The sequence below is a fragment of the Sciurus carolinensis genome, chromosome X (genome assembly GCF_902686445.1).
Source record: "Sciurus carolinensis chromosome X, mSciCar1.2, whole genome shotgun sequence".
Classification (NCBI taxonomy): Eukaryota; Metazoa; Chordata; class Mammalia; order Rodentia; family Sciuridae; genus Sciurus; species Sciurus carolinensis.
This window is the reverse complement of record NC_062232.1, coordinates 56,743,693-56,761,650: the sequence shown is the minus strand read 5'-3', so window position 1 is coordinate 56,761,650 and position 17,958 is coordinate 56,743,693. Positions and strand designations below refer to the sequence as shown.

Sequence of the window (17,958 nt, the reverse complement as noted above, 5' to 3'; positions counted from 1 at the left end):
GGTACCCTATAAATTCCATGAGATGTTTTCATGGGAGGAACCCTTAAAATGTTATAATTGACTAAAAAGACCCATGGATTTAGAAAGTTACTGACAACTTGTTAGAAAGCCTAGGAAGATCTATCTAATATACTCAGAACCATTAGGGCCAGTACCCTGTTCCCATTTTTTAACTGGGAGAATGTGAGTCTCTGAGTCATTCACCTTTATCTCAGAGAGCAATGTCATGAGATTCTGAAATATGCTGTACGGCTTTGTCTTGGTAGTTGAGCCAAGATACTTAAATACAGCTAACTTGGCCGTTCCATTTTTAGATTCAAAAATCTCTTTTTCTGGTCTTAGTTATGAACCATTGAAAGGGACTCCTTCCTAGCTGGTTTGCATTTTAAACAAGATCCTAGTCTTCAAAGAGACAAGACTATGACTAATGATGGTGCCTCCAGTGACTCATCAAGTGATGGTAGACAAGATATTTTCCCAACTATGTCATAGTTTCCTAATTAGTTTTAGCTCAAAGGGCCTAAAAGCTTCAACTTCATAAATTTCTAAACTCTGTGGACACATTTTTTTATAGTTCACGAATGTGAATCTTCCATGACTGCAGTACAGTACCAAATGCTTCTTTTATGGCATTTACTTGGTGTCTCTCTCAGTCTCTCTCTCTCTCTCTCTCTGTATTTTTTTTTTTTTTTTTTTTTTTTTTGGTAGCTCTTAATTGTTCCCTTTGTTTCTGACAAAACATTATCTTTCCCAGAAGCAGTGCAGAGAGCTGGGTCTTCATCAGGATCAAGAAATGAGAACACATCAAAGGAAGCCAGGTTTTCTACCTGAAGATCAACATGCCTGACACTCTAGAATTTTAGAATAGCAAAATTAAGTAAGTTGATGGGGTTGCAGTCCTGTAAGTATTGCTCCCAAATGAACAGCTGTTTGCTGGGAATTGATATTGGATGGAGTGAGGAGGTCTAATGTGAAAGAAACTGGGCTGAATCTGAGATGGGAAGATGACCAATCTTCCATATTAATGAGAAGATGACCAGTGTCCTATATTACCAACTGGGTTCACTGTTAACTGCTTACCAGCTGGGTCACAGAGGACTTTAGCCTCTACTTGCTTTATTGTATATCTTCAATGCATAAGTGCTCTGCCATTCTGAGAGGCTTAAATATTGAGTAGCCTAAAAGATAGTTAATGCTTTCTGATGAAAGCCTGGCCCTTTCTCATCTCCGTTTGGGAGAGAGTCTATTTGAGTTAAGACTTGGTGCAAATTGGAACCTAGGTTGGATGCAGCATCCCATACCTGTAAGCCCAGTGGCCCTGCAGGCTGAGGCAGAAGGATCATAAGTTGGAAGCCAGCCTCAGCAACTTAGTGAGACCTTGTCTCAAAACAAAACTGGGATGTAGCTCAGTGATTAAGTGCCCCTGGTTTCAATCCCTAGTACCAAAGGAAAAGAAAAAAATAAAAGAAAGAAAGAAAAGGACAGATAGACCCTAAAGCACCTATTGTAATTGTGAAGGGTATGGAAAGTCAGTTTTCTAAATGGATGGGGAAAGGTGAGGCTATAAATGAGAGGATTCTATGCTATCCAAGGGCCCTTTATGAACATATTCACTCATTTATAACATCTCATTTGGTTCTTAGGGAAATCCTAGTAAATAATTGTAGCAGAATGTTAAGAGGGACATTCTATTTTAAGTTCTTTCTGCTACTTCTCAGGTGTATGACCATTGGCAATTGAGAGTCTTTGACTAGATTTCTGTGTTTGCCACAGTTAAAGAAATTATGGATGCGAAGTACTTAGTATAGTACCTGGCCCGTGGCAAGTAATAGGTAATGCCAAGAATTTCACAAATTCCTTTTACACAATATAAGTGGCAGGCAGAGTTGGCATGTTTTGGTTCTATGTACAAAATCCTTAAGCTACAGATTTCTTATTACTGTTAGTAGTAATAAGTAGCATTGGTATAAATAATTGCTTTTTATAATTATTAACGGCACTTTTTCATTTTCTTTTAGCATCCTCTTTTTGTGCCTTGTGTCCCTCACTGTGTCTTGTCTCTCGTACTTCTTATTCTCCTCCTGTGATTGTCTGCCTTTGCTTATATCTTTCACTCCTAAGTGTGCATTTCTTTGCTTGTCTATTTCTTCCTTGCTCTTTCTTCTCTAACTCGTGTGTCTTACTCATCTCCATGTTCTCATGCTAATTTCTTCTATGTGTGCCTTGTCTCATTTTCCCTTTTTGTTCCTAAGTGTGGTCTGTGCACTGTCTTAAATGTATCTCTTTAGTTTTTGTTTGGTTGCTGCTGCTCTTCACTCTCCTAGATCTTGTTCGTTTTCTCTCTCTCTCTCTCTCTCTCTCTCTCTCTCTCTTTCTTTTTCCTCCTGTTTTGGGTCACATGCTTTCTGCGTTTTTGCCCTTTTCTTATTGTGCCTACCTTGCTTTTTGTCACTGTGAACTCTTGAGTGTTTGTCACCCCGTCACCTTCTTGTTGGTTTGACATTTCCACCTTTTTCTGATTCTGGCCTCCTTTCTGCTCTTTCTGCTCCTTATCTCACATCTCTCTTTGGTACATTTCCTTTTTGCCCTCTCTGGGGCTGTTTTCTCTCTTTCTACTCCTGTGTACCTCGGTGTCTCTTTGTTCTTTGTGACTTTCTATTTCAGCATTACTCTGTGTGCTTGTGTGTCTTCTCTGCTTTTTCCTTTCCTACTCACCTTTGAGTATTTCGGCCTCTTCACGAGTCTATGTTTCCTTCTCTCTGATTTCATGTAATCCTCTCTTGGATATTTCTTTGTGTTTGTGGGCTGTGTGCATATGTGTGCATGCCATGTGTGGCAGAGGGGCTTCCTAACCCTTTCCCAATAGGTGCAGAACATCGGTTATCAAAATCAGCTTTGCAGAAGAGCTATTGCTCGTGCCATGCTGCCCTGTGAGGTAATCTGATACCAAAACTTGGTCCTGGGATCCAGTGGAAGACAGGTGGTTTGAAACTTGAGGACTAAGATAAGAAGCCCATGTCTCCAGAGAGCTGGAAGTCTCAAGTCTGACATAGCCCAAGGGCTTAGTTTGAGGACTTAAGACGCAAATAAGAGCGAGGATTCAAGCCTCCCTACATGGACAGAAGGCCTGAGAGACACAGATCCCTCAAGAATAAAACTGGAAGCTGGAGGCCTGTGATCTGGAACTTAGGAAGGACAAAACCCCAACACTGGGGGAATACCAAGATGAGCACCCTAAACCCCAAATCTTCTTGAGTGCTACACTGCCCACTCTTGGACATTTTCAGTACTCTCCTTCCAGTTCTCTTATTTGCATTTAAGCCTGATTCTATTGAGATGTACTTTTTGATGTTGCCATTTACCTTAAAGGAACATGTCTTTAGAGTGACAATATGATGCATGGGCCAATCTTGAACCCCTTCTTAATCATATTAAGGTTCTAGTGTTTTTTTAAACCTCCATTTCTCTTCACATCTACTTCACGTGAGAGAGCCAGCAAAAGGCAGTCAATACCTAGTCTGGCTTTTGTTATTCCACTCAGGAGCAAGCTTTTCTATAAACACTATATTTCAGTACTCCTTAACTCAGAAGCCCTAGGCTGATGAGAAAAGGGGAAGAAAAGTGCCAGGTTATCTAGAGAAAAGGTGAAGAGATACTCCAGGTCAATGAGAAGAACTAGACAAGGGATACCCAGATGTGCCAGCCCTCTGAGAAGTACCAGCCGGCGTCACCTTCCTGCTTTGAGCCTGGGTGAGCAGGATTCCCGGGATTTGGAATTTCTAGTAATGTCTACGGAAGGGGTGATTAGGCCTGGGACAGACTAAGATCTGAACTCCCTGCTCATACTAGTGGCGAAAGAATTTGGGTAGACTGTGTCTAACCTATTCCTGGGTTTAACATGTATCTCTCGGTTTAAAGACGAGAGAATTTGGGACTATTTATTCTTATCCTTGAGCGCTCTCCCTTTTATGAGGGAAATTGATTTAAATGTTTGACAATATGTATGAAAGCACTATAAATCATGAGAGAAAAAAGTAATATGTGCTCATTCCTAAGATACTGGCAATCATACACAGCTGATATTTCAAAGTGCACTGTTAAGTTGTAAAGCACTGTGTAAATCAGGAGACATCACAATTTTTCTGTAAGGGGTCAGATTGTGAATACAGACTTCATGGACCTCTTGCATATTCCTTAAAAGGTAAGAACCAGTTTTAGCTTGCAGGTCAAGGGGACTTGGCCTGCTGCCCATAGTTAACCAACTCCTGATGCAAATGCCTGAGAATATGTCTGAATATTAATTTCCTTCTCTGTGCCTCTTCCTGAGCTACTAAGTATGCAGTGTTTATTCATGATCATGTCCAGGTGACATGAAGAAAAATACATGAATGTTCTTTATAAACTATTAAGCACATGAAAACTTGTGTGTTTCAGTGTTGAAGAATAAATGTTCATTACATATTGTATGCATTCTCCTGTGCTACGCACTGTAGATACAAAAGAAGCCAGGAGCAGTGGCTTATCTGTAATCCCAGCTCTTCAGGAGGTTGAGGCAGGTGGATTGGAAGTTCCAGGCCAGCCTCAGCAACTTAGTGAGACCCTGTCTCAAAATAAAATTATAAGAAGAGCTGGGGATGAATAAACAAGTGCTTTGTCAAAAGAATATAATACTATGTAGACATAATAAGTATTCAATAAACGAATAATTTGTATATTTGAGGTCAATGTGTTTCCACTGCTTCGATGATTCTGAATAAAAATACAGTATTCCAGAGAGCAGAATACACACGGAAACTGCTTTCAAACTACAAAATATACTGCAAATTCAAGGGATTAATAAATTGTCATCACCAGCTGGGCGTGGTGGTACATGCTTATAATCCCAGCGATTCTGGAGGCTGAGGCAGAAGAATCACAATTTAAAAGCCAGCCTCAATAACTTAGCAAGTTTCTGAGCAACTTAGTGAGACCCTGTCTCAAAATAAAGAAATAAAAAGGGCTGGGGATATGGCTTAATCGTTAAGTGCCCCTGAGTTCAATCCCCAGTACCAAGAAATTGTGGTTACCTAAAATGTGCCAGGAACTAGAGATAACAAAGTGAGAGAAAATATATTCTCACTGAACTAAAATTTTCATAAAGGAAGTGCATATTAAAGTCCTCTGTAAACTGAAGCACTATGCAAATATTAACAGGCTACCTGTTTATGAATATTAACTGGTTCTCCTATACCAGCTATTGTGTTGGGTACATGATATCCATGATTAATTTTCCCATGTAATAAGGGGAACATTAATGCCCAATGCTATTCAATCAGTCAAGACTTTACTAGTGAGGTCAAGTTAAATTAATGCCAGTATATTTTCCCAGGTAACCAAGGAAATGCTAATGAATGAGTGCATTCTCTAAATTATAAAGCACTCTGTGAGACATTAGATGGCTTCTATATGAATGAAACTTCTTATTTATAAAATAGGCACTGTCTCTACAAAAGTCTCACAACGAGAAGGGTAGTATAAAATAGCTATACAAGTCAGGCCAGGTGGCATGTACCTGTAGTACCAGCATTCAGGAGACTAAAGCAGGTGGAACTTGAACCCAGGAGGCTCAAGGCCAGTCTAGGCAACACAGTGAGACCCTGGCTTAAGAATATACTTATACAAACCGAGGGTTTAAATACCTGCTGAACTAGTGAATCAATATCAATTGCCTACTGTCTTATCCACTGTCATGGGCACTGAAGAAAGGTTTATCATATTTCATTGTGCCCACAGATGAGAATAAGGAAATATATATGTTAGCACTTTGTGAACTCTAAAGCACCAGAGAAATGTAGCTATTGATTTTCCAATTTGGTGCTCTGTGCCAATCGTTATTATACTATGTAAATCAATTTTAAAAATCCAAGGACTGTTTATTATTGAACACCTAATATCGTGTATAAGGCATTCAATGCCTGATGAATCCAAGAATGGATGGTAATCATCTGTTAGATTCCAGTGTTCTTGCATGGCACTGCAGCTGCAAAGATAAACCATCTTTATTCTGTCCTTGGTAGCAGAAGAAATTATGTATAATCTCAATTTATAACTTGTAAACTGCCATGTAGGCATAAGCAATATCTTTTGAATGAATAATGATTATTTATCTTATCCCAGGAGATGGCAACTGGTGTACAAAAATTCATTATCTTTATTAATGAACCTGCAACAGACATCTGTGTATATGTGTATAAAGCCTACAGTTCTGTACAGACAAGAATTAACTGTTGGCTTAATCAATAATCAGTGATTAGTTTCTGTGAGGTTCAGAATTATATCCCTTAATAATTATTATGGAGCTCACAGGAGAAACTGAAATAATAGGTGTGAGATCCAGACCAAAAGGTCATGTAACTACTCACTACTAAGCTTATTCAATGATGAAAATGGAGAAAATCGATTTGTATAATGCAGTATGCTAAATGCTGAGCTTTGTAAAGGGATAAGATCCCGTGTACACTTGCCACCTGGTTCGACTGAAAAGATGGAAAATCATTTTCTGAAAAGCAAAGTATGCGATTTTCCATCCAGTTTCTTAAGGGTTGAATGCTGATGATGGACATGAATTAGGACCAACCTGGCCTGGCTCAGAGACAATAAAGGAGTAAAAAAATAAATGATTAACTTGTCTAATTAATCTGACAAGTAAAGCTTCTTTTATGTGGAATATGCCACTCTAGGTCCAAAAGATAAGAGAGGTGAAATGGACCTAGTCTAAAGGGTATTAGGTTACTGATCATAGTAGAAGACAGAAAATACCTCTTTGATTTGATTATTAAATAAATATTTCAGTGTCTGATGACTGCAAAGCACTGTGCTCAATGAATTAGTTAAGTAGGTCTGGTTCAGAAGACCTATTGACTTGCCTTGGAGATTTGAAAGAACAGAAAAACTGGCAAGATTCATTCAATGTAACATGAATAAATAAAATGCAGACATTTTTTCTACTTCTAGGAAACCCCAAAATTCACTGGCTTTTTGACCTCATTTAAAGCCCAAAGAATGATAAAAGGGCTCAGGGTTTGTTCTTTAATTCATTAATTAAATAACATTTTATGCTTACTATATATAAATAATTTACGAGGAGAATAAAACTGAAACAATGGTTTTTAGAAATATTTGCTCTTTGCCTGGCTTAGAGTCAGGAAGACACTTGAGCAATAAAAAAGGATTTTCACATGTACCATAGTTAGTGATAATATATCAAATCTGAATCAAGCATTGTTTTTAAGTGCTCAGTAGAATGAGGACATTTTAAACACCTAAACCAAAATGCACTCTTTATCTCAATAGCATATGGTGGAAACACAAGAATGCATTAAATAAGAAACTACAGTTCTTTTTTGTTGAAAAAACGTAATTGAGAAGACTGAGAAGGAACAACTAACTAAGTAGATCACCTTCTCATTGGCATGCTTGGTACAGTGGGAATAAGAGGGCTTTCTCATCTTTCATTCAGACATATCACTGAAGATGATGCTTAAATGCTAAATGAAATAGATATGTTCCAAAATGCACTTACTCCAATTGGGAGGTACAATGAAAGAAAAAACAAAACAATAAATTGATACTCTGTATCAAACAGAAGTATCTATTATGTCAAGCCACTGTATTAAATCTCAGAAAACAAAACAGAGCTTGATTGAAAGACATTTGTTAATTCTCTTAGAGACTTGAGTAAAGGAGGATAATCACTATTGATTCATTTTCTTCATCTATTCACTTATTCTACAAGTACATTTGGGTACCTATTGGATGTAAGTTCCTTAGGTTGGCCCAGAGATAGGACAAAATGCTTGCCTTCCCAGAGAACTTCTTAAACTTTGCTTCCAGCATGTTTTCTGGGTTGAGGCCTGACCAAGTCCCCAAATAAATAACATTGTCTAGTTTCATTCTCCCCAACACCTCCTTTACCACTCTGGCCACTATGATGAGCAGGTAGCTGTGTTTTGTTAGCTTGTTCCTTAAGGTGCTGGAACCCTCCATATACTAGATACTTCATTTCCCTGACCCATGGCTCATGTAAAATGACTGACCACTGTTGGGCAGAAGGGATGACAGCCAACTAATTCTCAAACCCCATTTTCACTAGTATGATCTACCTTGGGGAATCCCCCAGACTTGAGCCACAACAGATTTTCAATGAACTTGTCTGTTTTCAAGTCTTTACCCCTTACATGCTACTGCATGTACATTCCCTAAATAGATCTCTTTCAGAAACAGTCCTCAAATAGCACATAAGTAAAATGTAGATGGAGACATGATTTCTCTTAGAATAGTTCTCAATCTGTACTTTGTAAATGTTCTCCATATCATCAAAACTCAGGAAGGGCTTGTTATGGTAGAACATTATCAGTAGATGAGAAGAGTTTAAAATTTTACTATGCTTGCTTAAGTTTTAAGAATAATAAAATAAAAATTGGAGAAAATTGGAGGAAAAATAACAAAAGTGAAAACAAACAAAAAAATCATCTAAATGAATGCCTGCTAGGCTTTGGCCTTTCCTATTTTTAAATCACTCACAGAGGGTGGGACAGGAGGAAGAGTGAAGGAAAAGGTCAAACCTAGGTCTAAGGGCAGCCTCTTGTTCTGGATTGGCTAAAGAGCATTACTAGCTCCAGACCTCATTAAATTAATGTGACTTCTCTGTCACCGGGTTGTCTTAACCAAAATTGGCTCTAAAGGAGGTGGACTTTACTGTTCATACTCTGAAAGCATCTAACCAGCGTTTACATGGCAAGCCAGCAATGACATCCAATAGATGAATGGCAAGTATAACTGGTAGAAAGAGCGAGGTTGAAGAGAATTTGGGGGTGACCTTTTCTAGTTTTCGCTAGGTACATTTTTCGTTAGACACTGGATACAGCTGAAATATGATTAATAATGCTCACGTTTAATGTGTGGTATCAGCTGGACTCAGTAACACCCCACTCTTTACATGAGTGGGGGATAGCTACTGGAAAGTGGAAAGGAGAGAGTAACTAAAAACCTTCCATCCACTCTTTCCGCCATCAATAGCACTGCTCATTAAACAAGAATAAGAGAAAATGTGCTCATCACCGGCTTTGGTCATGTTAATGAAGCTGTGCTGAACAAATCTGTCCTAAAGGAAATGACTTCATCTACATTCTTCCACCCCAGGGGAAATCTTTGTTAAAATGCTAAAACAAATGAAAGACACTTGCACTTGTGAACTGATGTGTAAGGTGGCATCTCTGTTGACTCTAAATGTTCAGAAGCTTGAAAAATCTTGCTCAGCATGGATGAGCACCCAAAAGCAATTCAAAGCCATGTACATGTCACAACTAAGATAAACTGTTGTCCACTGTTAAATAAAATGTTCTGTTTTGAAAGCTTTGTGTTTCCTTGTGACAATTTCTAACTCACTGTCCCTTCCTCACCACACTGGTGACCTCAACTCTTCTACTTTTTAAAATATTCTAATCACCCTGCATGGTATATCATTTGAGGTCTCATTTCTTACAGGTTCAGTTGCTTGGGTCAAGGATATCAAGAAGCATATACAAAACAAACAAAAATGTGGGAAGCAAAATGTCTCAATGATCATGAGACTGATGGGAGTAGGCATAACTAAATGGTACAGTTGTAGGAATTAAGAAGCATTCCAGAGGGAAACCTCTGTAACTGGAGAAATTAACGAGGCCCAATCCCTGAATAGGTGAAGGGATTTCTGATATTTCTAGAATCTCAAATGATTAAATATCCACAAATTAGATTGGTGCCTTTGAAGGCATATGAACCAGTGGTGTTTTATGAACAAGAGTTGCATAAAACTCCTTGTTAGCAATGAAACTGGCAGCTGTTGCTTTTAGAAAAAAAAAAAGCCTCACGCTGTTATGGACTAATTGCTTTTTAGTCCACGTGGCTTTTAAAACTGATATCTGAAAAACTCTTCTTGTTTTATGGGTTACAGTCAAGCCTTGTCATTATTAACAAATAATGATATATAAATATCAACGAATTTCTCTCCCTGAGGTCATAAGACAAAAATGGACCATTAAGGATTCCCTGTAAGAGATCCTAAGCCTTGTTCTCCCTGGAGACTGGATCCCACAAATGATGCCTCCAGTTTCCAACCAGTTGAGTGGCTATGGCTCAACTCTGGTGCCTAAAACAGTGCAATATGAACTAGCTGGAGGAAGATGGGAAGATATTCCGTCCACCTCCCATCCCTCTACTCTGTGCCTCCTAGTTCAGGGAGATAGTCTGAACCAAGTAAAAACTAGTTTTTCTTCTATTAGTACTCACCTGTTGAAATTACAAAAGTCCTCTTTGCCCCCTCCACTTTCCCATCATTACCATTTGTGACCATCATCCCATTTTGTGACTGTTCCTGTACCACTACAATACAAGACACCTAGATAAACATGAGTCTCTACTTTTGGGATCTAGCTAAAACTGATTTACCTAGGAAAGTTTAAATAGTTTTCTGCCTAGAAGCCAAAACTTTGACTAGCTGACTTGTAGAATATCCTTTCATCACTAGCATTCTATTTTATCATTTATACTATATTATAAATCAAAATATCCCCCAGCAAAGGCTGGGGGTGAGAATCAGTGGTAGAGTTAGCATATGCTAGGCCCCAGGATTATGTCTAGTTCTGCACCAAAAAAACAGAAAAAAATCCCAAAGCTACTTACGCACATCTCTACTTACGTGTTAGATAGTGGTTCTGTTCTGCCTTTAACTTCTCATCCAAAAACAGACTGATGTGTATTAAGCTCTGTTCCAAAGATGTTTTTTTTTCCACATTGGTTGTGAGTCTAAAAGAAAGGAAAAAAAAAAAAACCAAAAAGTAAAATAAAACACTCTGGTTTAGGGAATAACCTAAATATAGAATCAGAAGACATGACACCTACTGGTTACTCTGCTATATAAATAACTTTTGGTTAATGAGGCCATAATTATCCCATAGGTGTTATGAACTTACTGGTGTATACTTCAAATGGTTACACTGGTGAATTTAATGTAATGTTTGTTTTACTACAATTTTCAAAAGTTGATGAGAACCAGGGGAATGCTGAATAAAGATTTACAAACACAGAATATTGGTAGGAGAGTTCTAGGATTTGTATTTGTTCTATTACCATCCCTATTCCCACGCTTGGAGATGGACTTGATGACAGCAGCTCATTTTCCTAATATAGTTTCCTCGTACCAGAGGTGGGGAATATGGACCTTAACCCAAAATGAGCAAGCATCAGAATCAAATGTGGACACGGTCAGCACGCTGGCATTTTCAGATAGAGAATTTAAAACTATGATTAATATGCTAAATGTTCCAATGGAAGAAGTGGATAACATGTAGGAACATAAGACTGAAATGATACCAATTATCTTTTCAAACCACAACAGAATGAAATTGAAAGTCAAGTGCATTAAGTAAAACTGGAAAATTCACAAGTATATGGAAAATCAACAGTGCAATCCGGAACAATGAATGAATCAAAGAAGAAATCAAAAGGGATATTAGAATATATCTTGAAACAAATGAAAATTTGGAAAAAAGCAACACAGTAAAACTTAAGGGATGTGACAAAAACAGTATGAAGAGATAAGTTTATAGTAGATGTCTAGATTAAAGACAAAGTATCTCGGGCTAGCATTGTGGCTCAGTGACACAGCACTTGCCTAGTATGTGTGAGGCACTGGGTTCAATTCTCAAGCAGACGCTGGCACCATAATCTTGAACTTCCCTGTTCCAGAACTGTGAGCTAAAGCTTCATTTGATAACTCCCAGCCTCAGGCATTTTGTTATGGTAACACAAACCAGATAAAAATAATTGTGGTGATTCGAACACTTATTACAATGTCCAGACTCCTCCAAGTGGTCTACACATTCATTATATTCCCTTAAATGAAAATAGCAAAAACTATTGTACAATTCATATGGAATTATGAAGCCCCCTGAATATCCATAACAGTCTTGAAAAAAGAACAAAGCTAGAAACACCATGCCCCCTGATTTCCAAATATATCATGAAACTATAATATTTAAGAGTATTGTAGCTGGGTGCAGTGGCATACACCTGTCATCCTTGTTGGCTCCGGCGGCTGAGGCAGGAGGACCGGAAGTTCAAAGTCAGTCTCAGCAACTTAGTGAGACCAAGTCTCTAAATAAAATATAAAATAGAGCTAGGTATGTGGCTCAGTGGTTAAGTGCCCCTGGGTTCAATCCCTGGTACCAAAATTAAAAAAAAAAAAAAAGGGTATTGTAATGTCATACATGTAGACATACAAACCAATGAAATAGTAGGGAGCTTGGAAATAATGCCATGTAATATGGCCAACTGATTTTGACAAGGGTTCAAGAATACACAATAGGGAAAGGAAATGTTGCTGGGAAAACTGGAAGTTCATATGCAAAAGAATAAAACTGCACCTGAATCTTACACTATACCAAAAAAACAGAACAAAACAAAACAAAACAAAAAAACAAACCTCAAAATAGATTAACAAATTAAATGTAAGACATGGAACTGTAACTCCTAGAGAAAACAGAGGGAAGTTTCATGACAGTGGCTTTGGCAATGATTTCTAGATTTTGACACTAAAAGCACAGGAAAGAAAAGCAAAAGTGATCAAGTGAGACTATATCAAACTAAAAAGTTTACTCACAGCAAAGGAAAGAGGCAAGAGTGAAAAGTCAATCTACAGAATAAGCAAAACTCTTTGTAGTTCATATATATGACAAGGGGCTAATATCCAAACTATTCAAATAAGTAAAATATATGAAGAAGTTTTATAATTTGATAAAAAAAACACAAATAAATATAGAAAATAACCCAATTAAAAAACAGGCTAAGGAACTGAATAGATATTTCTCAAAAAAGAGACATAAATAGCCAGCAGATATATTTAAAGGGTCTCAACTTCACTAATTATTAGGCAACTGTCAATCAAAACAACAAAACACATCTTTTAGGAGAGACTTGCAGAGATGAATTACCCTTTCCAGGTAATCTTCCAGTTCAAGGTGAATAATAGCACCAACTGCTGATATGGGCAAAACTGGTTTCAGATAGCTAATGCTATAAGAGCAACAGTGGAATCACAGCAAACATGGACTTATGCTGTCATCTAGTGGTACCATAGGGAAAGTGACCAAAAGCGCCAAGAAAATAAGTGGCCTGCTTAGAATTTATGAGACAGAATAACCAGTCATATTATAAAGGCTAGAATAATGCTTCAACTTTCAATGAATAGATAATATTACACACTAACCATTATCAATAAATTTTAGGGAACCATGACCTCTCCTAATAGTCAAAATAAGGCGCCAAGAATTGTTCGTATAGTATCCAATATGGGTAAACTGGGTTTTTTCTTTTGTTTTGTTTTTACTTTTAAAAAATTGGTTCTTTTTAGCTATACATAACAGTAGAATCAATATTGACATAATTATACAAACAAGCATGGAATATATCTTGTTCTAATTCAAACACTAATACCTCTCCTTCCCCTTCCCTCTCCCCAGTATATAACTCAAGAAGAAAGGTTGCTATTATTTGTCTACCATTGATCTGTGAGGTACTGGAAACCAACCGGGACACTACAAGTTCATAGGGTACAAACTCTGCTGCTTCAGATTCATTTGGATAAAAGGATAGACCCACAAACAATATGAAAAAGCAAAGGAACAAACCGATCCGAACAACCCAGAACTCCAAATATACAAAATTACAACAGGCCCACTCCAAGGCACATTATTATGAATATGCCTAATATATAGATAAGTATAGAATCTAAAGACTTCTAGAGAAAATGGTTACATTTAGAGGCAAACCAATCTTGATCTCAGCTGATTTTTCAACCTAGACACTACATACTAGGAGGTCTTAGAATAATATAATTTTAAGTTCTGAAAGAATATGGATGCCAATCAAGAATACTATATCCAGCAAAATTAAGCTTCAGATTTGAGAATGAAATAAAAACCTTCCATGATAAACAAAAGTTAAAAGAATTCACAAGAAAACCTGCGCTACAAAACATAAAAGTATTTTGTGAAGAAGAAATGGAGAATAAAAATGAAAACAAGCAGAGGGAGAAACTACATTAGAAGAATATTCAGCAAAGGGAAATCTAACTAAACAGGTGCACTCACACACATTGCTGTTGGGAGTGGAAACAAAGCAGTATGAAGATTCCTCAAAAACCTAGGAATGAAATCACCATAGCCCCAGTTATCCCACTCCTCTGATCTGAAATAGGAATCAAGAAAGCAGTCCCATTTATAACAGCTACAAAGAAATAATAAATAGCAAACACTATAATACCTGACTTCAAAATATATTTCAAAGCTTTCATAATTTCTTTTTTTTTTTTTTTTTTTTTGGTGCTGGGGATCGAACCCAGGGCCCTGTGCTTGTTAAGGCAAGCACTGTACCAACTGAGCTATCTCCCCAGCCCCCAAAGCTTTCATAATTAAAACAGAATTGTTTTAGTATAAAAACTGACCCACTGACCAATGGAAATGAATAGAGTCTCGGAGGAAACCCACACATGTGAGATCAATTGATTTTTTAAACAAAGGTGATAAGAACATGTAGCAGGGAAAGGACAATCTTTGCAATAAGTGGTGGTGGAAAAATTGGATATCTGCAGGCAGACAAATGAACACAGACCATTATCTCTCATGAGTTAAATAATCAACTCAAAATGGATTGAATTACTTACATGGAAAATCTGAAACTATGAAACGACTAGGAGGGAAAACACGTGACGTGCTTCAGGGCATTGGAATGGGCAGGGAATTTTTTGAGAAGCCCCCAAAAGCACAGAAAAGCAAAGCAAAGAAGGCACAAATGGGATTTCATCAAACTAAAAAGTTTCTGCACAGCAAAACAATCAACAAAGGAGAAGACAACCTGTAGAATGGAAGAAAATATTTGCAAGCTATCCGTCTGATAAGGAGTTAAAGTCCAGAATATGTAAGAAACTCCAAAAACTCAACAGCGAAAAAACCAATAGCTTGATTAAAAAATGGGCAATACATCTAAATATGTATTTCCAACAAAGACATATAGGTATATGAAGAACTGCTCGATACCACTAATCATCAGGGAAATGCAAAGCAAATTCCAAATGAGATATTTTCTTACTCCTGTTAGAATGGCAACTATGAAAAAAAAGATAAATGCTGGTGAGGACGTGGAGAAACGGGAACATCTGCACACTGATGGTGGGAATGTAAATTGATATGGCCATTCTGGAAAACAATATGGAGGCTCCTCAAAATATTAAAAATGGAACTACCATAAGATCCAGCAATCCCACTGCTGGGGGTATAGCCAAAGGAAACGAAATCATTAAGTTGCACTCCTGTGTTTATTGCAGTGCTATTTATAATAGCCACAAAACAGAACAACATGAGTGTCCATTAAGGGACACTTAATGAAAGTGAAAAAATGAGATATTTGAGGGTTTTTTGTGTGTGTGTTTTTGTTCTATTCTGGTTGTGGGGATTGAACCAGGGTTAGCTGCATGGTAGACAAGTGTCTGCCACTGAACTATATCCCCAGTCCAATAGTGGGATATTTAAGAAGCATCTTACCTGCATCAAACAAAAAATTAATTCTGTAATAAAGAATGAAAATCTTTTATAAATATACATGTGGGGTGTGTGTACTGGTGATTGAGTTGACACTGTGCAGTTTGAAGAGTCCCATTATACTTCAGAGGAAACCTAGTATTGGAGGCTGGCCTTTTTGTCCCTTGAACTTGAGCTCCCAGGGTATACTTCCTAGACATGTGAGCCAGTCCAACTAAACTACAGGAACACACTCATTTTGTCAGAGATACTATCTATTGTTTCACTTTCTCTCAATGGTCAATTCGTACCTGTATTTAGAATGTTTATTATAAGAAATTGTTTATTTTAATCCCTGGCTTTGGTTACTGAATGGCTTTATGAATAACTAGAATAATGATTAAAATTTTTATTACAATACTATTTTTACAACCTACTTTTCCTGATAGTTCCAAGGGAAAAGTTGGTTCCAAACATACTTAGCATCCCTCTCTGAAGGGATTCCTGAAACAACTCTGGTAAATTTTGCTTGCCTGTAGTATAACAGAGGAAGCAATAGCAGTGGAATAAGAATTCATTGCTACTCAGCTGGAAATAAATATTTTATTCACCTTGAACATGCAGATAGTTGCACTTAGGATGGTCCCTAATGTGACCTCTCAAGAAAGGACGATCCATTTCCTCCTAAATATTTCAAGGCCTATCATTCTTCCTCAAGGGAGCCTTCCTTAATTAAGTTAAACTGTTTATCCTCTGAACACCTGTACTATGTTTTGCCCCCCACCATCCATTTGGCTATTTGGAATGCATGTTTTAGACACCAACATTTTTATATTGTTATTTAACTATTTTGTAATTATTTCATTTTCTGCATTCACATTTTATTTCCTTGGCTAACCTATGAGCTCTTTAGTTTCAAGGTTATACTTTATTTTTGCAGATGCTTATTTGGTAAGTACTAGGTTAGGTAAGAGAATGGTAGGGAAGACTCAGTTAGCTTAAAATCCAATTAATGCAGACATAATTCCTAAATGACAAGATGTGGAGTTCCACACACCCAATGAAACAACAGGTGGTGAGAAGTATATTTTAGAATCACCACCTATATTATTTTATTTTTTATTTTATAATAATTTTATAATGATTTTTAAATTATTTTATAATCACCACCTATAGCAGAACAAGATGCAAGACAGTGGCTGAGTAAGAACCTCTAGTGACCATCTTAACACAGACACATCAATTCTGACATCTATGTATACTGCAAGGAATCTTTAAACAAGAGCTAAGGAAGCTAGGTAAGAGACCATAGTGTCTGGTTTAAATAGTAAGAAAAGACACACATAAGAAGGCAGAAAGGTAAGAGTTGCCCATGTTACACTTCCCTTAACTCCAAGCACCCTTAGTGCTGGGAGATGTTTCCTGCTTTGGGAAAAGAAAAGGAAGTCCAGGGGTTAGACTGGAAACATGGTCCCAGGTCACCATGGTGATATCCAGCTGACAGGGCCCCACAACCCCTGCACCCAGGAATGAGCCAGTGGAACTGCATTAGCCAGGTAATCCAGGAATTGCCTCCACCACCATTCCCCAAATTTGGGCACAAGACTCACATGACATGCAAGTCCTTGTGGCTGTGGGACTCATGTACATCAACCTCAGGACTTGGCATCAACCTCATTAGCCAAGGCACTGCCTCCACCATCCCTCCCCCAACGTTGGGCACAATTATCCCAAAGCCAGTCCTCACAGAAGGAAACTACACTCACTCTAGCATCAAGAAGAAACCTGTGCCCAGTTGGGAGGCACTTGTGTCTCAGATTGCCTCACGACCACATTAAAGATAAATATGGGCTTAGGCTGCCATCTAGTGGTGAAACAGAAGAAGTGGTTATGAGAAACAAATTAAGTAGCCTGCTTAGAATTTCTGAAAAGAGAAGCACCAACAAACCCAGGTTCCAGTGTTCATTCTGAATCCTTGAAATGCACAGATAATGAGAAATGGCAAAAATCATTATGAACGTTCAGGGAACAATGATGTCACCTGACAATAAAAATAAGGAACTAGAAATGGACCAGATAGTAACCAGTATTGGTGAACTCTTGGATGGAGAATTCAAAGCAGCTGTTTTATCAAAGGTCAAGGACATCAAAACAAAGGAAAACTATAGATCAATATGTGGAGTAAAACTATTTTCAAACCCGTAGAGACAGAAAGCAGATCAGGTGTTTTCAGGGAAAGAAGGAAGAATGGGGAGTAACTTTCTAGTGGGTATGATGGGGTTTCCTTTTGGGTGATGAAAATATTTTGAACATGATGGAGTTGATGGTCGCACAAAAATGTGATTGTACTAAATGTCACTGGATT

At 37.7% G+C, this 17,958-nt stretch overlaps 1 protein-coding gene across 5 annotated transcripts in view; it reads right to left on the bottom strand.

The window, feature by feature from the left end:
• The window catches only part of Chic1 (cysteine rich hydrophobic domain 1), a 117,235-nt gene that overhangs the window by 14,292 nt on the left and 84,985 nt on the right, over positions 1 to 17,958 (bottom strand). For all 5 annotated transcript variants that reach the window (XM_047535511.1, XM_047535514.1, XM_047535513.1 and 2 more), the window contains one exon: positions 10,718 to 10,824. The gene's annotated coding sequence lies outside the window, so the exon portion shown is untranslated. The remainder of the gene's footprint in view (positions 1 to 10,717; positions 10,825 to 17,958) is intronic.